Genomic DNA, 13,569 nt, shown 5'->3' with positions numbered 1-13,569 from the left:
AGAGCAGAACGAGATGAGCAGAATAAGGGCAATGGAAACTCATTTTCATCAAAAAAGAAAGCACCTCTGAACTGCAAGATTTCACCAGGACAGACACAGCTTTGCCTGCCAACAATTACCCAGCCTTGCCTCTGGAGCCTCAAAGAAGGTTTAGTCCCCACTGTAGAGTGCAGGAGGCCTCAAATGGAAGGGAAATACTTTGGAGAGGTCTCTGCAGTGAGCACTGGGAAAGCGAAGGAGAGCAAAGAGCAGAGATGGAAAATTCAGTGAGTGCCATCATAGCTCTGGTGGGCACAGGGGCAGCTGTAAAGAAAGGCTTGAGGATGCAAAGGGGCAGTGGGAGAAGAGACTTCTTCCTCCTTGACTTTCACATGCCAAGAAATAAGCTCCTTTTTGGCTGTAAACCTGCATGTCTCTAAAGGATTCCAATTTTTAAACAGGAGGTGTGATTTTTCTTTTTCATTTCTTTCCTATAATGAAGCCAAATTTTCGCAGACATTTTCCTCTCTTTGGTAGGAAAATAAATCATTTTCTATGAAAGCTGCCATGGAATATGAAAAAAAATTATCCCTATTATTATGTAATCTTAATTAATTATATTTTTTAAATTGCTTTTCTTCTGCCTTCCTTACAAAACGCAGAACTCCATCTTTTATCTTGTTATATCTAAATTAGCAGCCTCCCCAAGCAGGTGTTGCACTTGGAAGACAACATGTTGTAAGCAATTAGAGAATTGTATGTAAATACACAACTTGTCTGAGGAAAAGAAAGCTCTTTGGTGTGATTAAGTATCATTTAAAAAATTTTGTGCTAAAGAAAAGTAAACAACTCCCCAAGTGGGTAATGTGGGATTGGAAAACGTGGTTCCCTGGAGGATCAGCCCAAAGAGCACAGAGTGTGAAAGGTCTGAGTGTGCTGCTTCATTTTGCAATCTTTGCTCCCAAGAGACTTTGCTCTTGGAGGGATTGATGATTTAAAATGTGATTTCTTCTCCACTAGCAGCTCCTCAATAAAAGAATGGATTTGTGGCACAAATCTTGGATGCTCTCACTGGCTCGGGATGGGAAGCACGGGCAGACAGGGAATGCACAAGCAGAGGTGGACAGGAATGCTCTGATAAAAGGCCACAGATGTGAAATCTGAGCTCATGTGGAGATACTTTTCCTGGAGACTTTACCTGGAGTTTTGTCATCAACTCCACAGCACCCCGAAGGGGAGGAGAGCCAAACCTGGTACAGAGCTGCAAGCACTCAACCCCCACCCATGGATCCATAGCTTGGCTTATAAACCATGGAAAACTCTGCAGGCAGTCTGTGAAGGACTCTGGAAAACTCCTGCACTCCACAGAACTCCTGTGAGAATGGGGCTGGAATTATCCTTATTTTACTACGGGATAAAGCCTTGTGAAAGATAAAAAATCAGTGAGCGTTCTCTCTGCCCAGTTTTGGGTGTCCACTGCTTTCCAAATGAAAGAAAATGCCCACCCTGATGCCCCTCTCCTGTCAAATGGACACATTTAACAGGAAGGCAATGAAAAGGAGTGATTTTTATTCCTGTTTCTGCCACTCAGTATTGTAATATCACAGGCTCTGTGGAGACTTGTCACTTTAATTAGACCCTTGAGGCCCTGAGTGGCTGAAATCACTTCTCAATAATCCCACACCAATAAGTAGCAAAGGCAGAATTCCTTTTGCTTTCCACCTCAGTGTGTACTGGCACTGTCTGTTAAGCACACTGGGGTACTTGTAGAAATTTTCTTGATAGCAAAATGAGAATCTTCCACCAGGGCTGACATTTCCCTCTTCCTCAAGTCAGAGATCTGCAAACCTAGTGACCACAGCATAACCCCAATAAAGAGTGACCACAGCATGACCAGAACCACAGCAGCAGAAAGCAGCTGGGCATTAAAACACCCCTGACCCAACCAGTACTGCTTGGGACAGGAGAAAATTCTCCAAATCAGTTCCTTTTATTTTCGGGGTGTATGAAATAAATCACTTTTCCCTTCTGCTTATCTGTCTTAGGTACTGATTGCCTCTCTCACCACACAAGGAAGGGATGAAGTCCAAAGGACTGAAGTGGGAAAGCATGAGAAATAATCTCAGATTCATTATAAATATGACATTTAAGGACTCAGTGTTAAATGCTTGGGTTTTCTCCATACAGTCTACGAGACAGAGTGAATTAGGGTTGTTGTATAGGACTGCAGCTGAAGCACCTTTAATGTCTGACCTCCCTCAGCTGAGTTTAGCTGGGTCTAAATCTCTAATCTGCTGCACTTTTCAAACACACCCTGATCACAGAGGAGCTGTTCTGCAGAGATATTCCCTGACCCCTCCACTGACAGGAACTGCACTTCTCTGCTGAGGGCAGAAATCAACCCATCAGCATTTCTTTGGCCACCTCACAGGGAATGCTGCAGCAATCCAGGAGCACATGGACAAACCTGTGAGACGTTCACACCTCCTGCTCCCACCGAGCAGCACCTCGGGCTGGTTCCTGCACCTCAGGAAGGGGACACAGGGATGTCACCTCAGCCCTTCCCCTGCCAGCAAACAGGCTCTGGGAGCTGGGTCAGATCCGTGGATGGCAGGAAGAGGGAGACGTGCCAGCCTAAAGAAGTGGCAACCCTGCACCATGGCTGAAAAAAAAATATACTCTCAGCTTTTGGAGCCTTGATTTTGCCTTGCCTTCACTGTTGCACATGATGAATAGCACACAGCAAATTAATATTTAAGAATTCATCACCGAGAGGTGATTACTCAGCTAGAGCAGATTCACGTTATTGATGCTTGGCTCCCTAAGTGGGTTGGGGATTTTTTTTTGGGTTGGTTTTTTTTGTTTGTTTTTTGTTTTTTTTTTTTGGAGTGCCTATAAACTAAATTAAGACCTGTAAAACGTTGTAGTCTTACACATCATTAGTTTTCCTGATCCGCATATTTTAGCAATTGTTTATGTTGTGTAGCATGGAGAGGCATTTCTTGCAAGTTATTTCTGAGAAAAGCTGGGTAGTTTGGCTGCTTGTGTGTAGTCAGGGGTTTAAAATCAGAATGATCAAAGAGCCCCAAAAATATCAGGGGCCAAAGTGGAGAAACAGTGTCACAAAATGACACTCAGGAATCTAGAATTTAAAAGTGCATCGGATACAAATGGAGAAATCCATGAAGAACCAGCATGGCACAGGAGATGTGAGCAATTTCTGGAGAACACCACTGACACTGGAAAAATATTCGGATTTCCCTGCACATACCAGTCTGTGTTGAACCAAAACCACACAGACACTGGTCATAGTCAGTTGAATGAGAGAATTAGGATCCTGAGGGCCTGATGTGGAGTGGTCTTGGGTCAGAGCCAGGTAGAGCTGGAATCACATTTGGATCGGTGCCACAGGGCAAGAGGACTACACAAAAATAATTATACCAAAAATATTTTGCACTGTTAAGCAACAAAGGCATGATTTTCAGTGTGTAATGCCTATTCACTTGTAATTGATCCAAATGGGACCTCATTCTTCATGAAAAGGGCTTGGAAAAGGGCCTGACAAATTGTCAGCTTTGTGCTGTACCTACATATGTTCCACAGCATACAGGGGTATAATCTTGAATTAATGCATTTTATAACTCGAGCAAAACTCATCTGGTTCTGTGGTGTAGAACTGAATGGCTGCACTTGGCAGGCTTTTGTAGAGCATTTAAGACCTCTCTTTATAGGCAAAATAACAAGACTCATCAATCCCATATTGTGCTCTTTGCAAAAAAAAAAAAAAAAAAAAAAAAACAACCCAAAAACCGAAACAACAAAACAACAACAATTCTGAATCTGGGAATAGCATTTGTGAAGTATCCTTGTGTTACACTGGAGGTTTAATTGGCTGTGTTAAATCCTATCTGGATAGACGTGCAGCCAATAATTCAGCAGGGCTGAATCAGCCCAGGGCTGGGTTATCCTGTGCCCTGGGGTTCCGCCGTGGAAGTTTCTGCTGGCATTTCGCACGTTGTGATCAGAGGGAAAAGCAGTAATCATAAAAAAGAAAAGACACCTCAGCGTGACACCAGTGCCCGAACGAAAAGGCAAAGCTCCGAGCATCTGTTTGGAGTTTAAAGGTTTGATGGAGACCAAGCGAGGCTCTGGAATACCACGGAGCCATCTACTGGGAAGCGCCGCTCTGTGCTCTTGCCTCCTCCTCCTGCTCTCAGCTCCCAAAGTTAACCCCTCCTCATCTACCTCCACCTCCCCTCGCTGTCCCTCTTGGTGCTGCGGGGACAGGTGAACTCTAAACCGCTGCTGGTCCTTCCCACCTTTCTAGTCCAGGGAAAAGGGAGAAATCCCCGTGTCCCAGCTGGACCTGCAGAGGAAGGAGATGCTCTGAACACGCCTGTGCTTTGTGAGCAGGGAGGTGGCTCAGGTGTGTGTCCTGCTGCTGGCCACACTCCAGCGAGGTTTGAGGAAAAGAAGTCAGAGCAGGAGAAATTTGCTGTGCTGCGAGGCTGACACTTGTTTCTGCAGGGAACTGGAAAAGTTGATCTTGCTTTTACAGCGCACTAAAATGTCTTTCATGGTTTGATTCAGCAGCGCTGGGAATCATTCCTCCTGCTTTGTTGGGAAAAATATTGAGTAATCTCAGGTACTACTGAGGTGGCAGGGGTTTTTTTAATTCTTCCTTTTTGCTGCATTTTTTTGCTGGTTTTCTCCTCCTTTTTCTTTTTGAAAGCTGTTTGTCTACCCAGGCAAATGCTTTATCCACCCAGCACATGCTACTTTTCCCCAGAAACTCTTCCATCTCCTGTAGTCATTTGAAATGAGGCCTTAGATTAAAAGAATCATGATCAGCCACCATTTTAAACATAGCCAGAGCTGCATTTGCATCTGTCTTAATCAAGACACTTGCTATGTGAAAGAGCCCTCCTAAAACAAAGCTGATTGCTTTTCACGCCCTGCAAAACGACTTGGATAGACAACAGCTGAGCAAATACCCTCTAATCCGCTTTGATATTAATTTCAAATCTATATTTGAGCTTACCACTGCACTGGAGTTTCCACACCACAGGATTTCATCCTTGGGAGAGGAGTTGCTGAAGAGTTCAACCGGTGCCGCAGGGAATCAGCGTAAACACACAATTCCTAATGGTGCAGAAGGACTCTGTGCTCCAGAGAACTGAGGGGAAAGAGCAAAACTCGCACTTAAACATCACCAGTTCCACCGAGCTCATAAAATTTTAACTTTATTAAATATTATGTAAAATTTATGTATGTGTAAACAGAAAATATATTAACCTTTATCTTCAGTGCTCAGTGCTGTTATTTTTCAAGGGTTTTATGGAACCCAGTGGAAAAAAAGACCTTCTCTGTGCTCAACCTAAACACTCATAGGCTGTGAGGGCAGCTGTGCCAGCATAAGGGCAAAGAACATCAGGGTTTGGATCAATACAAAAAAGAAAAAATGTGGAAGTTTCTATCGATGCAGCACATTCACTGGGAAGCTGCTGCTTGGAGCCCACATCAATCACAGGAACTTTGTTACCGGGGCCAAACTGGCACAAACACAGAGACTGAGCTGATAATCCTGCTCTCAGCCCTAATGGCAGGTAAATCAAAATAAGGAAACACTCACTACCAGTGAAAGGTTAATTAGTAGTCCCTATTTTCAAATGTGTGGTCTTCAGCCTGAAGAGTGTGGGCAGCACACTTAGAGGCAGGGTTTGCCTCTAAGGGAAGCAGCAAATGGGTTGAAACCAAGGACAACGAGCAGGAAATGTAAATTGCAGGACAAAACAAGGGTTTCTGGTGGGAGCTGGGGCTGTGAGAAGTGGGAGCTGAGCCCTCATGGGGAGTTTACACAGCTGGGTAGAGCTGACTATCAAATTTAAGGAAACAGCAGCAGTAGATTACTGCCTTTCCTCCCCTCCACTGAAGCAATGTGTCCCCCTGCCTGGTTTTTTCTATCCCAAGCTTGTTCTTCCCACAGATAATACAGTCAGAGCAAAGCTGTCAAACTAAGGAAAAATCGTTTCCACCAAATCATTTCATCTTTAAAAAAACCCCATCCGTACCTTCACTTCATGGAAGGCTTTTCTTAGACCCATTTTACAGCCATTAAAAAGGTATTTTACCTTTTTTTTTTTTTTTTTTTTTCCCTCTTCCCTTAAATACTGAAATCCTAATGCATCTCTAATTAACCACAGTTTGTAGGGGTTTTGTGAAGCCATTACGCTGTGCTAGAAGGACACACACTTCATCAAGGCCTGAGCATGCTCTAATTAATAGAGATCACATGCAGCCCATTAATTAACTCAAATTGGTAATCAAACATGCAGAAATGCTGCTTAACTAACCTCTGGTGTCCCCAAGGGCAATGCATTCCCTGAGAGGGGGTGTCACAGTGCTGCAGGAACAGCAGTGGTACCTCCCAGGGTGGGGTGCTGGGGCGTTAATTTGACAGAAGATGCGAGAGCAGAGGATGTGTTTGCACGGAATTGATGTGCCTGTGAAAAAAGGATAAATTAGCCTTCATGGAGAATTAAAGGTTCCCTAAGCAGCAACCCCTGCTTGCCCATCTCGCTCTGATTATTGCCCAGCCCGTCCCATCCCTGCAGCCCACCCCTGGGGCAGGGAGCATGCACAGCTCCACACACAGCTGGAGCTGCGGAATGGGCAGCAGGGAATGGGAACCCACAGGCAGAGGGACAGGGCTGCTCACACCAGCTCTGAGCGGGTCTCCTGCTGGAATCCCAAAGTCAGGAGTCAGAATGCACCTCATTATCTATAGGAACGCAGATATTTCTAGCAGTTGTGCTAGCCCACCTCTCCCAGGAACCCAGGGCAGGAGGATCATCTTTGGAGGTGTTTAATTCTTTCCTCTGGACTCCATGCAGAACCTACATTCCTAAAACAGACCAGTTTTACCTCATACATGGGAAAATGAAGTGATGTAAATTCCCACCTGAGTAATTAAATGTGACTCAGCAGTGGGCAGCTGGTAATCAACAGGAGCTGTTATCATCTGCATGGGAATCAGGAAAAGAGCCCATTCCACGTTCATATTTAGGTCATCAGCTTCTTTCCACATCCCTTAGACCTTCTCTGTCCCTTTTGCTGTTTCACCAGCGTTATAATTGGGTGAATAACAGCTTAAAAAACCCCTGTTCCTGTTTTTCAGGATCCCTCACACCCTGATGAAGGTCACAATAAAGACAGAACAAAACAAAAATAACTGAGCTAACGAAAAAATTTACTTCTAAAGCACTTTCCCCTGCTCTGATTCAGCGTACTTAAATTACCAAGTAAATCAAACTCTAATAAAGCATTGTCCTCTGACATGAAATCACCATGCTATAATTCTGCTCCTGATCATTTGTGGTGCTAGGAGACAGTGAGCACTGTCATTACAGGCTGTGATCTCATTCAGCCTCATGGAATTTTTATACCAGAAGTGAACACTACCTTCATCTATGTGACTTCCAGTATAATCCAGGTCAAAACCCAGTGTCCCTGGGTAACTCCTGCATCCTGAGCATGTTTTGTGGTAGGAGCTGGGACAGGTTTTAAGAGGATAGAATGAAATAATGAAAACTCTGCTAGAGGTCTCTGTGTGAAATTTTAGCACCTGAAGCCTGACTGGGATTTCTGCTGGCTCCAGTTTTCTGCCACAGGTTCCATCCTGCCTTCAATCCCTGAGTTACTGTGTTTTGGCTCAAAGTCAACACAGGGCAGTTATTTTTCCACTGACCTGCAGGGCCATAACTTCAATTGGAATGAGTCATTATAGGTGAAGCAAAATTAACTGGATCTCATCCTGCCTTGGCTTGTTAAATTAAGGAAATGTCTGCTGTGCCTCATTCAAGCTGTTCCCTCACGTGGGTCTTAATCAAAGCACATCAGAACCTTCCTCCCAACCGGATAATACCATGATTACCTTGAGTTTTCCACATCAGCAACTTGTTCTGAAGCTTTTCAGAAAAGAAGTAGAGGTTGGTTGGCCTTGAGCCACTCCCTCAATCCTCTGCCTCAGCAGAACTGGGGGAGAAAAGGAGATGGAAAAGTTCAAGGGTCAAGATAAAGACAGATAAACAGTTTAATAATTGAAACAGTGTAAAGTATGCTGCTACCACTAATTAAATTGTGGTAAAAAGGAGAGGGAGAGAGAGATAAAACCCTACAAAAAAAAGGGATCCCACTACAGCTGCCCATAACCCCCCCGAGCGATGCTCAGTCTATCCCAGAGCCAATTCCCCCAGTTCCTGTACTGGGCAGGATGTTCTGTGGTGTGGGATGTCCCCATGTCCAGTATCCACCTGGCCCAGCTGTCCCAGCCGTGCTCCCTCCTGGCCCCTCCTGCACCTCCTCACTGCAGAGCCACTGGGAAGTCCTTGATTTAGGGTCAGCACCACTCAGCAACAACCAAAACCATCAGCGTGCTGCCCACATGATCCTCACACTGAACTCCAAGCACAGAGGAAAATGAGCTCTATCCCAGCCCAAACCAGGAGAGCAAAACTTCACTGGAGTTTCTGTGCCCAACCCATGGCAAGACCCCAGAGGGAACTGGAAACTTCCCCTGAGTGCTGATTCCTCCCCTCTGCAAGCTGTCATCCAGGCAGTTTGGGAGCATTTAATATGTGCCACACCGATTTTGCACAGTGATAATTGTTTTTAATCAGAATGTTGTGCAGTGCTAATTCAAACACATTAGACAAGTCTAAATATATTATGTCAGCACGGCTCCTTTACGTGAAGAAGAGGTCCCAGCTCAGGAGCTCCATGGAATATTGGGATTAATTAGGAAGAAATGTTGATTCAGTGGTGTCCTGTCCCAGAAGAACCATTATCCCAATAATGTTTCTCAGAATGGAGCTAGTGGAAGGGCAAGGGAGGAGGCTTAGGGACTGTGGTCCCTCTGTTCCCTGTGTGATGTGGGGTCTGTTCTGTCTGATCCCATGTGGGATGGAGCAGGATGGGGGTGAATCTCAGCTCCAGCCCTGACCCTGCTCTCCCTGCCATCTCTTCAGCAGCCAAGGCAAGGGACATCAGCCCAGCTCTCTGCAGGAATTAAACATCAAGGCAGCTTTTCTAAATTTAACAACGTCACTGGGGGAGAGGGACAGTCTTAAGAGCTGTCCAGGGGTTAATCATGGACTTATATTGGTTTTCAAAGAAAAAAATCTCAAAGAAACATTTCATACAGGCCCTAATGGACATTTCAGACAGACAATAATGGACATTTCATACAGACAATAACAGGCTCTTTGGTCAAAGGTGCTGGGCAATGGGGGCAGCCCCAGAGCAGCAGAAACGCTGCAATTGAAAGGGCAACCAAGCTCCCATCACAAACAGAGCTCACTGCTTATGCATCCCCTGGCACTTGCTTGAGATCAATTTAAATGGGCTATCAGAAGCTGTGGGCACCGTTCACTGTGCAGAAAACAGCCAGGGGATGATGGAAAGGGGATCTGGCTGAGGAGCCAGGCTCCTGTCTCCAGCCATTCCCTCTCACAACCCGTTCTGTGCTCTCATCGGGTAAAAAGGGAAAAAAAAAGCTTCAGCTGGCAGGGGAAATAAGGAACAAATTGTCCTTAAGCACCACTCTAAGTGAATTAAAGTAACAAACTCACCTTAATGATGCCTTTGGAAGAGACAGAGCCTTTCAGTATTTTACTGCTTCTTTAATTCTCCATGGAGGAACAAGCAGCTCCTGCTTTTCCTCAGCTTCATCCTGTTCACTCTTTAGACCACAACTCTCACAATGCTTTATTTTAGCCCTCAGCTCCCACTGCCATTCAGAGTCCATCACAATCTCTTCATATTAAAGGCACCATTTTTATTCCTAAGTATTTTAAGAGCTTTATAATTTTTCCCTTTACAAAGCCACCCTCCCCCAGCAAAATACACAGTGTATTGTTCAACAAAACAGAGCAAATACAGACATTTCCAGACCATTCCAAATAATGGAAAAGAACAAAGGAAACATGAAAAAACTGCAGTTTAAAAGCAATTTCCAGATCACTTTTTATGCATTCATGAAATAAAACTTCTTTTAGGCTGGGGAGCCTGAGCCTAATGATATGGGAAAGAAAAAGAGCTATTAGGGTGGAAAATTGTGCAGCTTGGCTCTAAAACAGAATGTTCACCTCTCATTACCACCAACCACCAGAGCCAGCATCCCAAGGAGCAGGAGCTCTCCCTTCCCACAGAGACCCTGGTGACCCAAGAAGCCAAATGCAGCCACAAATTCTGTGGCATCCTGCACATAATTCTCTCTTTTTCACAAGCCCATGCCCACCTCACGTGGCACTGCTGGGCAGTGAAGGACAAAAGTAAAACTGAGCAAAACTTGCAGGCACTGAGAACCTGCCAGGGGCTGCCACACAAAGAAATGATCCACCCCGTTACAGAAATGATCTTCCTTTAAGCCCAAGTGAAATTCTCCTCGCAGAGCAATTCGCAACAAAACCATTCAACAACATTGTGGTTATGGCACGTTTTCATTGAAGTAACTATTTTTTATTTTTTCCAGGAAAAAACCACATTTTTGTCTGTGCTGGGCCTTCCAGATCAGTGAGTTAAAGGAGACCTGGGTTTGCCTGTTCAGCACACCAGGTGAGGCTTCAGCTGGAACCATTAAGGAACTCACCATCACAATCTCCCCACCCTCCGTTACCTTTTACAGCCTTTTTCTCTCCCAGCCTCCTGGTTCTGGACACCACCCAAGGTGCACCATGTGTGTAGCACCAGGCTTGTGCTATTTGGAACAGCGAAGTAGAACCACCCACCACCCTGGCTAAAATTCAGATTAATTAGGACCCCTTCAGTCTCTGTTTTCTGATGATTAAAGGCTTGAAAGAGCGTGCAGAGATGGCACCTGTCAGTGTGAGTTATCAGAAGACCCCATTATATTGGGGGTTGGCTTGGTTTCCAGCTAAAGGAAGCATTCTGTTTCATTCAAGCAGAGCTCAGTACCACCAGCATAGCTCTTCAGTATAAGTTATTACAAAACCACAACCCATTTTGAAAAGGGAAGAGAGCAAAGCCAAATTAAACTGGCAGATCTGGAAATTTAAACTCAAGTGGCAGTTCAAGTTATACACTACATTTAGGGGAAGAAAAGAAAAAAAAAAAACCTACCCTAATTCTATTTTAAGGGCTCATTTTCCACAAATGGCTGAGCTGTTTAAGTTAAAGTGAATAAATACCTAATGAGCCATTAAAGTCTATAAGGCTGTGTGGCCTCCAGGCACTGGTACCTGGATTCAGCCAATTATAGTTCCATAAGATAAGATGAAGACATCGGGTTGTTATTGGAATATATAAAGGTTGAAGGCACTGTTAATAAGTCACTACAGGATGTGATAAAATTGTTTAAACTGTTTAAAAACTCTCAATGTGCTTTGCCAGACACATTTTTACTGCCCCGTTTTCTCCCGCTGTAAAGTCTCATCCTTTCTTTGCACAGCCTTGAGAACCATACAATATTGCATTAACACCAAAAGGTGATTTGTTTCTACATTTCCATGGTTTTAGCACATACTCTGCAGGTTATGAAATATTAATGGTGGCAATTCCTCAACCATGGCATAGAGAGAATAGGAAGGAAAGAAATTAGGAAATACTGTTAAAAAAAAAAAAAAAAAAAAAAAAAAAAAAGCAAAAAAACCCAAAGCAATCATCCGAGAGAAGAGTCATAAATAGTGAAAGTTATATTTGCCTTTAAGCAATACCAATCTTACAGAAATTATTCTCACACTGTTCTGTATATCTGTCCTTAACATTTTTCTAAGCTGAAGAACTCAGCCTATTCATAATTAGAATTTTCTTGTGCTGAATATGTTCATTAATCTTTAATTATTTTCCCACACACAAGCATATAGGATTTGACTACACAATCCAAACACATAAGGAGAAACATATGAAAAATCACCCTGAACACATGGGCACCAGTCTTGCAAAGATTTGTGGATATGCATCGTTTTCATCCCACTGGTTTAAGTTTTCCAGGGGGAACCTCTATTTGTCTTCTCCCTGCTTCACCCCCAAGCCATGCACCCCTCTTATTCCTCTTCTTTTGAACCCTTCTGTAAGCTCAAGCTTGCCAAAAGCCAGGCCTGCGTAGACTTTTGACTTTCAGACTGATCATAACATTTTGGCACTTCCTCTGAGCCTGCTTCCAGTATCCATCTGTTTCCCCTTGGCTTTACCTGGGAGATTTTGGGGCAGAGTCTGTCTTTTTTACTGTGTGTCTGTGCAGCATTTTGTGCAGCAGCATCCTGATCTCTCTCCAGGGTTTCTTGCTGTTACTCAGTTTAACTCACTGATATTGAAGCAGGGCACCAGGGGGGCTTTCAATGGAACAATTCAGAGCCCAAGGTTAAGCAGATGAATAAATATGTACAGAATCAGAGGCTGCCTGATGGAGGCTGAAACATTTCATTTGCTAAAGGCCTTTTAGCAGGAGAAAATTATCTCCATGCAATTTTCTTTATGACTTTCTCTCCTCTAACTTAAGTATCAGTTATTTTAAAAATTGTGGCTCTGTCCTAAGAGCTGCCCCATAAACCCACAGCCCACAGTATATTTTTACAAGCACATTATAAACCTCACGGACTGACCAAGGTTTCTGACAGGCACATTTCCATCCCGCTGCTTTCTCACATCAGTGTACTGCACGTTAAAAGCACACAACACCCCCAGCACAGCTTTATTTCCAGCAGCACAACTTGCATGAAGATTTGTGTGATGCCCTGGACTAGGGATCCTCCTCCCTACTGCCCCAGCAGAGCTTCAGGCCAGTGCTTCTGAATTACCCCCTCTGACTAATTCAGCTTCTCACTGTCACAGTTCTGTTCTGGTTTGGCTCTACCAAGGGGAATAATCTTTCCTCCAAGTTCTAGGATCGGATCCCCAGCTTGAGTAACCCATGGCAATTCAGGAGACATCAGCAGCAGTGAGGAACACTCCAACAGTTTGGGGCCAGCATGAGGATCCCCACCACAAACATCAAACCACACAACCCCACCTGTGCTGCAGCAGCAAATTCTTTATTTCCCATGCACACGCTCCTGGGCACTCCTGCAAAGGGTGCCCAACTCCACTTTTACTCAAGCTTGTAAAATCTGGAATAGTGTAGTACAACAGGACTTCCAGGCCCCTGTGGGAATGTTTTCCTGTCCTGAGCTGCATCTTGCACAGCAATAGGTGCCCACTGATGCCACGGGTGGGAATTTAATGAAGCACTTCAGCCTGTGTCAGCTCCTTGTGGCTGTGCACACAAAAGGCTGAGTGGAAAATCCTGGGCAATACTCGTCTGGTAAAATGGGTTCATTGATTTGGACCTCCTGATTTCATACCAACCCTCTCATTAATGCCCTGGCACAGCCCCTGGCTTCACAGGGGTTTCTTTATGGCACTGCAGTCTTTCCTTTCATGGCAACTCACCAGCTCTGGATTGTTACAGACCTAAAAACAAAAAAAGGAGGGGGAAAGAAGACAAAGTTACACAGCAAAGCAAATAAGGAACATGCCAGCGTGAAAAATATATTCTAAAGTACAGCAGTCCTATCTCAGGCAATAAAGAGAGGC

At 44.4% G+C, this 13,569-nt stretch overlaps 1 long non-coding RNA gene across 2 annotated transcripts; it reads right to left on the bottom strand.

The window, feature by feature from the left end:
* Positions 1 to 692: 692 nt before the first annotated feature.
* Positions 693 to 5,805, bottom strand: LOC138116920 (uncharacterized). 2 transcript variants are annotated; one of them, XR_011154401.1, is made up of 3 exons: positions 5,275 to 5,805; positions 5,021 to 5,155; positions 693 to 4,805 (listed from the first exon to the last, which is right to left on the bottom strand). It is a non-coding gene; the product is annotated as an uncharacterized lncRNA (long non-coding RNA). The 2 variants fall into 2 exon arrangements; XR_011154402.1 differs by having other exon boundaries at positions 693 to 4,593.
* Positions 5,806 to 13,569: the final 7,764 nt, after the last annotated feature.

The sequence above is a fragment of the Aphelocoma coerulescens genome, chromosome 11 (assembly GCF_041296385.1).
Source record: "Aphelocoma coerulescens isolate FSJ_1873_10779 chromosome 11, UR_Acoe_1.0, whole genome shotgun sequence".
NCBI lineage: Eukaryota > Metazoa > Chordata > Aves > Passeriformes > Corvidae > Aphelocoma > Aphelocoma coerulescens.
The sequence above is the reverse complement of the archived record's forward strand: the minus strand, read 5'-3'. Positions and strand labels throughout refer to the sequence as shown.